The 11,485-nt window shown below is 35.5% G+C and overlaps 1 long non-coding RNA gene across 4 annotated transcripts in view; it reads left to right on the forward strand.

Annotated features, from left to right (window-relative positions):
* Window positions 1-6,542, forward strand: part of LOC105477567 (uncharacterized) — a 577,843-nt gene extending 571,301 nt beyond the window's left edge. For 3 of the 4 annotated variants that reach the window (XR_011620369.1, XR_011620370.1, XR_011620371.1), the window contains one exon: window positions 2,477-6,538. This is a non-coding gene — a long non-coding RNA (uncharacterized lncRNA). Of the gene's footprint in view, window positions 1-2,476 lie in introns of all 4 variants that reach the window. The other variant, XR_011620372.1, reaches the window with a different exon arrangement.
* The last annotated feature ends 4,943 nt before the right edge of the window (window positions 6,543-11,485 follow it).

An 11,485-nucleotide genomic window follows, 5' to 3' on the forward strand; every position in this document is an offset into this window, starting at 1 on the left:
AACCAAATTAAAATAGCCATTACCACTTATGCTGTATATTAGATCCCTATAACATGCTCATCTTATAGCTAAAAATGTGTATCCTCTGACAGATTTCTCCCAGTCCTTGACCCCTGGCAACCACCATTCTACTATCTGCTTCTGTAAGTTCAACTGCTTTAGATTCCACATATAAGTGAGATCATACAGTATTTGTCTTTTTGTGTCTGGCTTGCTTCACTTAACATAATGTCCTCCAGGTTTATTCATGTTGTAGCAAACGGTAGAATTTCTTTCCTTTTTATGGCTCAATAGTATTCCATTGTAATATGTACCATAATTTCTTTATTCATTCATCTGTCAATGAACACTAAAATTGTTTCTTCATCTCGGGTATGCTGAGTAATGCCTCAATGAATATGGCAGTACATATATCTCTTCCATATACTAATTTTGTTTCTTTTGGATATATGCCCCAAGGTTAGATTGTTGGATTATATGGTAGTATTATTTTTAATTTTTTGAGGAACCTCCATACCATTTCTCATAATGGCTGTACCAGTTTTCATTCCCATAAACCATGTACGAGGGTTTCCTTTCCTCTACACCATTGTTATCCACACACTTGTTACCTCTTGTCTTTTTATAAAAGCCATCCTAACAAGTGTGAAATGATATCTCATTGTGGTTTTAATTTGTGTTTCTCTAATGATTAATGATGTTGAGCACCTTTTCATATACCTGTTGTCCATTTTTTGTCTTCTTTGGGAAAATATCTGCTCAAGCCTTTTGCTCATTTTAAAAAATCAGGTTATTTGGATTTGTGGGGGTTTGGGGGTGGGGTTGCTTTTGCTATTGAGTGGTGTAAACTTCTTGTATATTTTAGGTATTAACCCCTTACCAGATATATGATGTGCAAATATTTTCTCCCATTTCATAGGTTGCTTTTTCATTTTGTTGTTACCTTTGCTGTGCAGAAGCTTTTTAGTTTGATATAGTCACACTTGTTTACTTTTGCTTTGGTTGTCTGTGTTTTTGATGTCCTATCCAAAAATCATTGCCAGGGCCAATATCAAGGAGCTTTTTCCCTATGTTTTTATCTAGGAATTTTATGGTTTCAGATATAACAGTTAAGTCTTTAATGCATTTTTAGTTGATTTTTGTATATGGTGTAAGAAAAGGGTACAATTTCGTTCTTTTGCATGTGGATATCCAGTTTTTCCAGCACCATTTATTGACTGTGCTTCTGATATTCTTTCATCCCTAACATTCTAAGATTATCTCATTCTCATTACCTCATTTATTTCAAAGTTTCCTATTTTTAAGGATGTCATTCTTCTTTGAGGGTTGAGGCTTATGACAATGTACCATTTCTCTGGAAGATCCTGCATTGACTCTGTGGGGATTGTGGATGAAGTGGGTAGAATGTATTTTCTGTTTTTTGGAGAGAATTACTTCTAATGTTAAAGTCCAAGTGCTTATTCATTTTTCCACATGCTAAGTCTGTCTGAATTTATTTATTTTCTACTCCTAACATGGTATGTATTTTATCAATGGATAAGAAAAAGCTGTAATTGGAGCAAGAGAAAGAAAATCTAACAAACGTAAACACTCTTTTTAATTACTTTATATATCACATTTGTGTTTTAGTTTAATAGCTCTGGAGTCACATGGACATCTGCTTTACCATCACTCTTCCTTTTCTACATAAATTTATCTGAATTCTCAACTGATATTAAACAAATAGTTACTACTACAATTTACAAATCATAATAGTAATTATGTATTTAATATCAGTTGAACCCTAGGTATTATTTATAACATAACAATCTCAGCAAACCTTCAGGATATTATATCTCCATTTCATAGATAAAGACCTGAGAATCACAGAATATTCCAATTAAATCTCCCATATTGCTTATTTACATACTTACACTTCACTCATATATTAGCATATATTAGCAACTCTTTATAGGTTTCCATGCTGGTCAATTGTTAATTTTTTCTTCTTATGGGGCTTAAAATAATCAATCACTCAAACAGGAATTGAGCAAAATACACTGGGCTTACTGTTAAAGGAACAAAGGTATAAAATGCTTTAAACCCATATTGCCAGTTTGGCCTTCATTCTATATCGCTCTTACTTCTCTAAGAAAGTGACTTTCATAATCACTGCTATGGCTTTCACTACTTTATACTCCCTTTTTCTTGGAATAGTTTATTGTTGGTTTGTCATCAGACTATGAGTAAAATTGAAATTTTTATATTTGCAACGTTGGATCGATGTACTCAATGTGCTTATCTATTGAGATTTTATACTGAGGGGGATGTGCACACCCCTTAAGCTATTGATTCAAGACAGCCGGAATGGAAGAGGCTTTCAGAAACTTTTGGCCAACACCTGGGCATCTCAATGGCTAATAATGAGTGAATGAGAAGAAATCCTACTTCATCTCCTTTGCTGATAACAGCCACCCTGTTTTATTATTGCATTTAGGTCGTTCTGGTGAGAAAGAATAGGCGCCAAGGTGAGAAGAAATAGCCGAGAGAAGTTAACCCAGATAAAATGTTATGGAAACCTATTTGTTTTATCTGGACTGAGACACATCAGCTGTCAGCATGACACCAGCAGGAATCCTGAAGTTACCAAAATCCTGGACTTCTTTGAGCTGGACGGGTCTCTGTCTTCACTGTATTACCAGGTGATACAAGAGAGGCCACCATCAGGCTAAGTATTTGTTGCCTGTGCCTGCTTTCCTGGGGAATTCTACACTTTCACGTTTCTGTAGGATGATTTATTGGGCACATTCCACCTCTACACTCTTAATTTACCATAGCTCAGGATCAAAATAGCTTTAGAAGCTCAGCTTGTTTCATGATCATGGGGAAGAAAATTCATTTTTACAAATTCTTTATACGGTTTTCTTGAATTCCAGCATAGTATCTAACTGTAGTGGTTTTAAGAGTCTTGACTTGGCCGGGCGCGGTGGCTCAAGCCTGTAATCCCAGCACTGTGGGAGGCCGAGGTGGGTGGATCACGAGGTCAGGAGGATCGAGACCATCCTGGCTAACACGGTGAAACCTCATCTCTCCTAAAAAATACAAAAAAAAATAGTCGGGCGTGGTGGTGGGCGCCTGTAGTCCCAGCTACTTGGGAGGCTGAGGCAGGAGAATGGCCTAAACTCGGGAGGCGGAGCTTGCAGTGAGCAGAGATGGCGCCACTGTACTCCAGCCTGGGCGACAAAGCCAGACTCCGCCTCAAAAAAAAAAAAAAAAAAAAAAAAGAGTCTTGACTTGAAATTATGTTACTGTTTAGTATTTTCCCGTTCAATACGTGTGTGTGTGTGTGTGTGTGTGTGTGTATAGTTCATCATCTTATCAATTATAATTGCTGCTGAAAAAGAAACTTAGTTGGCCAGGTATGGTGGCCCATGCCTGTAATCTTAGCACTTTGGGAAGCCAAAGAGAGAGAATTATCCGAGGCTAGGAGTTCAAGACCAGCCTGGACAACATAACGAGACCTTTCCATCTCCACAAAAATAAAAATTATATTAAAAATTAGTTGGTTCATGCCACTACACTCTAGCCTGGGTGACAGAGCGAGACTCTGTCTCTATTTAAAAAAAAAAAAAAACAGTAGCTGATACTGGAGTCAATTTAATATGAACTCTATTTTCAGGGCTTCAGTTTTCAGATTCCCTCAGATAATTCTTTAAGACGCCAGTTAAAGGCTGGCTTTACACAGGTTCACAAAATGACACAGAGCCTTGCCCTTATTTATCTGGTTTTTTTGTGACATTTGTCATGAAATTAGAATAGATGAGTAGTAAAATTTGCCCATCAGTTAACTAACTGTATTAATATATTCACTACAGAAAGTTGTTCCTTTCTCAGTTAGAGTTTTCCCATGGGGTTGGTTGGATTTGCCCTTTTCTTTGCAGAGTTGTTATGTGGGTCTAGTAAATTAGAGAAGGGGGTGCTAGGTAAATGTAAAAGCACTATAAAAATCTAGGATATTACAACTAATGCATCTTGTTTTCCAGATGTTTGGCAATACCTGGTCTGTTCAGTCGATATTTTGTTAATATCTTAGACATTTGCTATTTCTAGATTCAAATCTGTTTACACTCATGGCATAATTTTAATTTTTTGTATATACTTTAGATTTTAAAAAATCTAAATACTTTTAAAAAGTCTACTTACTCTGAGGAATATTTAAAGAAATACTATAATTTGGGAGAGTAATGTTCCTGCTGAGTCATTTCTGACTGAAAACTACCCTTAATATGACTGACTGATGGTCAGTGTCTCAGGCAGAAGTACTGTTAGAGTATTCTCAGGTTATATATTTGATTTGGAAATGTATTTCAATTTTACCAAATACTTTAATGAAATAATAGAAAGTGTATTTGTCAAATTTGTAATTTGTCCACACCTAATAGATACAAAACTCAAAATTTTGAAAGTTCTTTTTAACCTAAAAATATGGGCTTAGCTTTAAAAAGTGAAATATAACAAAACTATATATAAATTTCTAGATGTGTTTCAAGTAATTAGAATGAGATTAATAAGATTATGCAACATCCAATGATATTTACTGTAAGAGATAATTTTATTGTTACTAATTTTAATCTCAAATACTTAGACTACATTAATAGAAATTAATGTAGAAATTAATGCATCCAGAATATGAAATAAAAATAATACTCTACTATGTGTGTAACAACGTTCATTTTAAACGGTCTGCTCAAAAACTCTTATTTCTAAGGCATTGGTTGAATGAACAATGGTTGAATAAACATAATCCACATGGTGGCATGTTTTTCAATTATAATAAAGAATAAATATTTCTGTTATTAGGCCATACAATATCCCAGATATATTATTAAGATGAAAAAGAGTTGAGGAAAGTATATGGTACACTCTCATTTTTTAAAATAAATCAGAAGACATAAATATATATACATAAAATTTTAAAGATGGCTATTTAAAAAGGTGGCAATACAGGAGGCATGTATAGAACTTCTTTGAAGATATATTGCTTTAGATATTTAAGTTTGAAATTTCTAATATTTTTATGAACATAAAACAAAATTGCATTTTAAAAAGAAAGAAATCTCCAAAATGAAAACAAAACAAACAAATCTAAATTTGCATATAGTTCGTGATATATCAATACAGAAAGGATCTATTCTAAGTGAATTAAAAGAACATGATAATTTGCATATCTGTACTGAATTATAGCATAAGCAGAAAAGAATTTTTTTTCTTTGTTTTTTTGAGACAGCATCTAGCTCTGTCACCCATGCTGGAGTGCAGTGGCCTGATCTTGGCTCACTCACTAAAACCTCCACCTCCTGGGTTCAAGCGATTCTCCTGCCTCAGCCACCTGAGTAGCTGGAACTACAGGCACATGCCACCATGCCCAGATAATTTTTGAATTTTTGCATGTGGAAACAACAATTTTTGTATTTTTTCATGGGGATACAATAATTTTTGTATTTTTTTAATATTTAGAGATGGGGTTTTGCCATGTTGGTCAGACTGGTCTCAAACTCCTGGCCTCAAGTGATCCACCTGCCTTGGCTTCCCAAAGTGCTGGGATTACAAGAATGAGCCACTGTGCCTGGCCAGGACAAAAGAATTTAAAAACTCTTCTTTCGTAGTTATATTGTAGATGGTAGGATATTGATGGTATTTTTACTTGAAATTTTTATTCTGTAATGTAAAATAAAACAAGCAGATAATTACATGATATTCTATTTCTATTTTTCCTGGTGAAGATGTTCTCATTGATGCTAATAGCAACAACAATCATGATATATACAACACATCATATATGATTAAAACCATGAGTTTATCAAATATTAAGAAGGTTAATCCTAGGGAAAAAATACATTATTCTGCAAACTACTAACTAAGTGATAAATTCAATCCTGCTTTCCTATATACATTCTGTCACAAGGGAAAAGTTGCTCTTTATAGAAGTATCTCAGCTATTAAGTTAAGAATTAATGTTAAATTTAGAATATCACTATTTAGCAAATCCCATTTAATGAATGGCTTTAGTCATTAAACATGAACAGCTGCTAATATCATAGAAATAGAGGCAACCAGACACCATATGTCTCCTGATGAAAGAATATTACATCACCTAAGAAGTATTACTGCAAAAAAAAAAAAAATTGAACACAAATGAGATCACGGCTGTAGATCCAACTTACAGAAAATAGAGACATCAGAGGTATAAGTTAAATTACACTGTATAAAACTACACAGCACAGATGATTCTGTTTCTTTAAAAAATACCCTTGTAAAATGTTTGTTTCATACATATATGTGATAATGAGATCTTTGAAGATAAGGTATGAATAATTTTAAATGTGATATGAATATTGTGTGTTACCAAAGAAAAATTCCTTTATTTCAGATATATATATAGAAATACTTGTGAGTGAAATTATTTCATATCTGAAACATGTCCAAAATAATGTGGGCAAGAATGAGTAGGATATAGACAAAACAATATTTTCAATATTGGATATAAGTGTATAAAGATTTATATTATATTATAATTTTCGTGTTTTTGTACATGTAAAATTTTCAATCATCTATAAACATTTCCTGAAATATGGAACATCAAATTCTTTTTAAACTTTCTTTAAAAACATGTGGAAATAAGAATTAGAATTAATGTGCATTAATTAACATGTGGATAATAAACATTCTTCAAGATACAAAATTCAGCTCTCAACAAAGAAAAGGAATCTCTAGGTTACATAAATGCGGAGACAAGTGAAAACCAGAGAAGTCAAAACGGAACGCAACTATAGGGCTATTGTGGGTGGAGAAGCAGGAAAGAATTCAACTTTAGTAACCTAAGATTTTGAGTTAAATACTCATACTATAGCAGAAGGTGAGGACCGGGACTTTTGTGAGACTGGGATTTGGAAATGATGCCCCTTCATAAACTTTATCCCTGAGATTGGAATTTTGAAATGTTACCCCTTCATAAACTTTATCTATGAAAGACTCACAGAGAAAATTGTCTGCATTACAAGGAGTTGACAAAGAAGCCTGTATGTCCTAATCTGGGATCTGGGTAACCAATAAAAATACAAAAGAGCATCTCACAGCCATGAGAAATTAAATAAAGCCTCACTAGATATGTGTTCAAAACATTAAACAAAACATTACAAAACAAGAGAAAAATGCATCATAAAAAGGATCATCTAACAGGAAAATAGCATAATTAAAAATGTCAAAAATTTGGTAAAAGAGATCAACAATCTACAAGAGAACGTAAAATACACTTATCTAAACTGATAAGCAAAGAAGTAATTCAAAAGTCCTAAGATAAGATCTACAAAAATATCCTGAAAAAGAAACAAATTAAAATTCTAAAAACTCTATGATAAAAAAAAAAAAAAAAAGTCACTGATGCTTAAACTGCCTAGATGGGATAATCAGCAGAGTAGACACAGTAGAAGAAAATGAAAATTATTGATTTGTGGTGAGAACACTTAACATTCTTTCTCATCATTTTTCAAGAATACAATATACCATTATTAACTACAATAGTTATCATGTTGTGCAATATGTTTTTGAATTTATTCCTTTTATCTGACTGTAATTTTCTGTACTCTGACAATCATCTCCCCCACTCCCCTATCATCCCAACCTCTGGTAACCATCATTCCACTATTCTCTATTTCTATGAGATCAATTCTTTAAAAATTCCAATTCCTTTTTTTTTTTTTTTTTTTTTTTTTTTTTTTTTTTTTTGAGACAGAATCTCTCTCTGTTGCCCAAGCTGGAGTGCAGTGGTACGATCTCGGCTCACTGCAACCTCCACCTCCCAGGTTCAAGCGATTCTCCTGCCTCAGCCTCCTGAGTAGCTGGGACTACAGGCTCTCACCACCACGCCCAGCTAATTTTTGTATTTTCAGTAGAGACAGGGTTTCACCATGTTGGCCAGGATGGTCTCAATCTCCTGACCTCATGATCCACCTGCCTTGGCCTCCCAAAGTGCTGAGATTACAGGCATGAGCCCCCATGTCTGGCCCTCCAATTCCATTTTTTTAAAAATGAGTGAGATATGCAGTATTTGTATTTCTGTGCCTAGATTATTTCATTTAACATAGTGGTCTCCAGGTTTATCCATGTCACTGCAAATGAGAGGATATGTTCATTGGACCTGAAGAGCGATGAGTAGCAAGTACCCTGGTCTACTCTATTAGTCCGTGTTCACACTACTATCAAGAACTACCCGAGACTGGGTAATTTATAAAGAAATGAGGTTTAATTTATTCACAGTTCTACATTACTGGGAAGGCCTCAGGACACTTACAATCATCATGGAAGATGAAGGGGAAGCAAGGCACATCTTACATGATGGCAGGGGAGAGAAAAAGCAAAGGGGTAAGTGCCACAGTTTTAAACCATCAGATATTCTGATAACTCACTCACTATCATGAAAATAGCATGGAGGAAACTGCTCCCATAATCCAATTATCTCCCACCAAATGCCTCTCCTGACACATAGGGATCACAATTCAAAATGAGATTTGGGTGCGGACACAGTCAAACCATACCACCCATAAAGGCACATTGCATGACAGATGGTTGAAGACAAACCCTTCAAATATTCAGGGCCTGACATGTCAGTGAAGTTTTAAAAGTTCGATGATCTGGAGGATACCCTCTCCATGAATAGAATATGTTACTATATCCTGTATCCCCTACCACTAAAACAACACAGCTCTTGGTCTACTGCTTTGGATTTCAGAGACAAGACACAACACACTTAAAACTAGTACTCTGACCCTTTTACTGTGTGACTTAAAAGGATTCCAGTTTTAGGTGGGACCCAAAGCAAGCATGGGCTTTGTGCCAGATTTAGGCTATGGTATAAACTATCTTACTACTCAGGCCATATAATCCAGTAGATCTACGTAAACCAGAGGTACTCATCATAGACAAAGATGCATTGTGGAGTCTCTGCCAGATCCAAGTAAGAAATTTTCAGACTACACTCTCGAGTTTGGGTGTAATTTCTTTTTCTTTTATAGTTGCTTGAAAAGAAGCTCCTGTTGGTTCCTGGGGCCTATTACAGCCTAGGCGCTGACTCAGACATCAGTGACTATGCAACTGGAGCTGTCCATTGTAAATTGATACTGTCAGGTCTTCCAAGTCACATTGTTGGGCAGGAGCAGCACCCATCTTTCATATGTTGGAAATGATACATTTGATATGGCCCCTATGCAGATCTAGAAGCTAAAACTATATAACATAAATACTTGGCCCAAACCAATCATGTTGTTATCGTTGTTGCATTATAAATTCTTTCAGCTTACACTTAAGGTTTCATAAGGTGATGGGGAAGGGATCTTCAATAAATGGACAGAGAAGAATAAAACTCTGTCCTGGTTCATAGATGCATCATCTCTATATGTTTGTAAGAATAAAAACATACTTCTGTTTCACACAATTTCACCTGTGATAGATAGATATTTTGATGATAGCAATGAGGAAAACTTTTCTCAGGAAGTAGATCAGTGTATTTGTTCATTATGTCTACAAAAAGTAGACTCAAATAAAATTCTCTTTCTCTCTCTCTTTATAAATACATATATGTGTGTGCATGTGTGTATGTAATACTCCTGGGTCATGATAAGTGTTTTGAGTTGTTGAATTGAGACGTCTAAGTAGCAATATTGGAAGATTAAAGACAAGAAAATCTGAGGCAGAAGCATGAGTATGAACATCTGGAAATAGGCACAAAAGTCTTTGTGTCTCAGGTCAGTGACTATCAGAGAAGCTATGGTAGAAGAGGGTCTCAGCCACCAGTTGGAGAGAATCACTTGACAGTGAATATTAGCAAGACTCTGCCTTCACACCCACCCATACTCCCTACTTGCTCAATAAGCTCATGAGTACCGCAGCTATGGTGCTAGAAATAGACTATCCATGGGCCTTTCAATGAGACCAGTCAGGTGGAAATATAGCTGAGTACCCTACTTGTTAGTGCAGTTACTAAACCCATAGTATGGTGCTATTCCTTAAGGAGACCAGCCAGCCCCTTGTTGGCAAGTCAGTTATATCAAACCTCCTCCATCCTGGAAGGAACCATTGGCTTGTTCTTATTGAAATGGACTAATATTCCAAATATTAATCTGCTCTTTAGTCCATTATGCCTTTGCTGCCACCACTATCTAAGAGCTTATACAGTGTCTGAATTACCAACATAGGATTCCATGCAACATAATCATCCACCAGGGAACTCATTTTGTAATAAAGGAGTTGTAACAATTGACACAGGATCCATTGTTACAATCGAATGTATATTACATCATCTGAAAAATGATAGATTGATAGAATCTTGTCATGGCCTGGTAAAGACTTATGTAAGGTATAGGAAAAGTGTCATTAACTACAGGCTTGAGGTATTCTTAAACAAGATGAAACTTTTGCTTTAAAAGGTAAACTATGCTGTCTGGGCACAGTCGCTCAGCCCTGTAATCCCAGCACTTTGGGAGGCTGAAGCACGCAGATATCTTCAGGCCAAGAGTCCTAGACCAGTCTGGCCAACATGGTAAAACCCCATCTCAACTACAAATACAAAAATTAGCCAGGCGTGGTGGTGTGCACCTGTAATCCCAGCTTCTCGGGAGGCTGAGGCAGGAGAATCACTTGAACCCAGGAGGCAGAGGTTGCAGTGAGCCAAGATCACACCATTGTACTCTAGCCTGGGTGACAAAGGGAGACTCCATCTCAGAAAAATCAAAATAAAAGAAAATATTCTAAGTCTACAAAACAAGAAGTGAAAGTTAGATTGGCCCTTTTCCCCATCACTTTCTGGAAGCTACTTTATAATCCAAGCTTCTCTTCCCTACAACTCTAGAATGTTAGATAAGTGGTCTTTCCAGGTATACAAGTTATAGTGTTGTGACATGATACTATCAAGAATTTCAGTGAATCTAAAGCTTCAACCACTATCTGGTCACTTATTCACACCAGTGGACAGTAGGCAAATAAGTCAGTATTGTTCTTACACAATAGAGGTAAGAAAGAGTATTTCTATAAATCAGTAGCATCACTCATATAATCTTTGGTGTTCTATCATCAGTGATAAAAGCAAATTTGCAATTGTATCAGCATAGTCTAGCAAGATCAAGGCAATCAAAAATCAGGCACACAGCAATAAAAGTATGAATCACCAGTGCCCCCCACTCTCCTCCCCACTCTAAGCAAATAACCTTGATCAGCTGACATTCTGGCTGTGATTAAGTGAAATCTGGGTGGTGAAGAATAATATGATAACTATCAGTTGCAGCCTCAAGACTATAGTGTGTCCCATTAACTAAGTAAAAATACTTAATTTAAGTACTTTTTATTAAGTATACTTAAATTAAGTAAATTAACTATACTTAAATTAATAGCAACTTAGTGGTTGCTATTAGTCATGAAGATATAAAGACATCTAATGGATACAAGGCAGAGGTAG

Source organism: Macaca nemestrina, chromosome 2, assembly GCF_043159975.1.
Source record: "Macaca nemestrina isolate mMacNem1 chromosome 2, mMacNem.hap1, whole genome shotgun sequence".
NCBI lineage: Eukaryota > Metazoa > Chordata > Mammalia > Primates > Cercopithecidae > Macaca > Macaca nemestrina.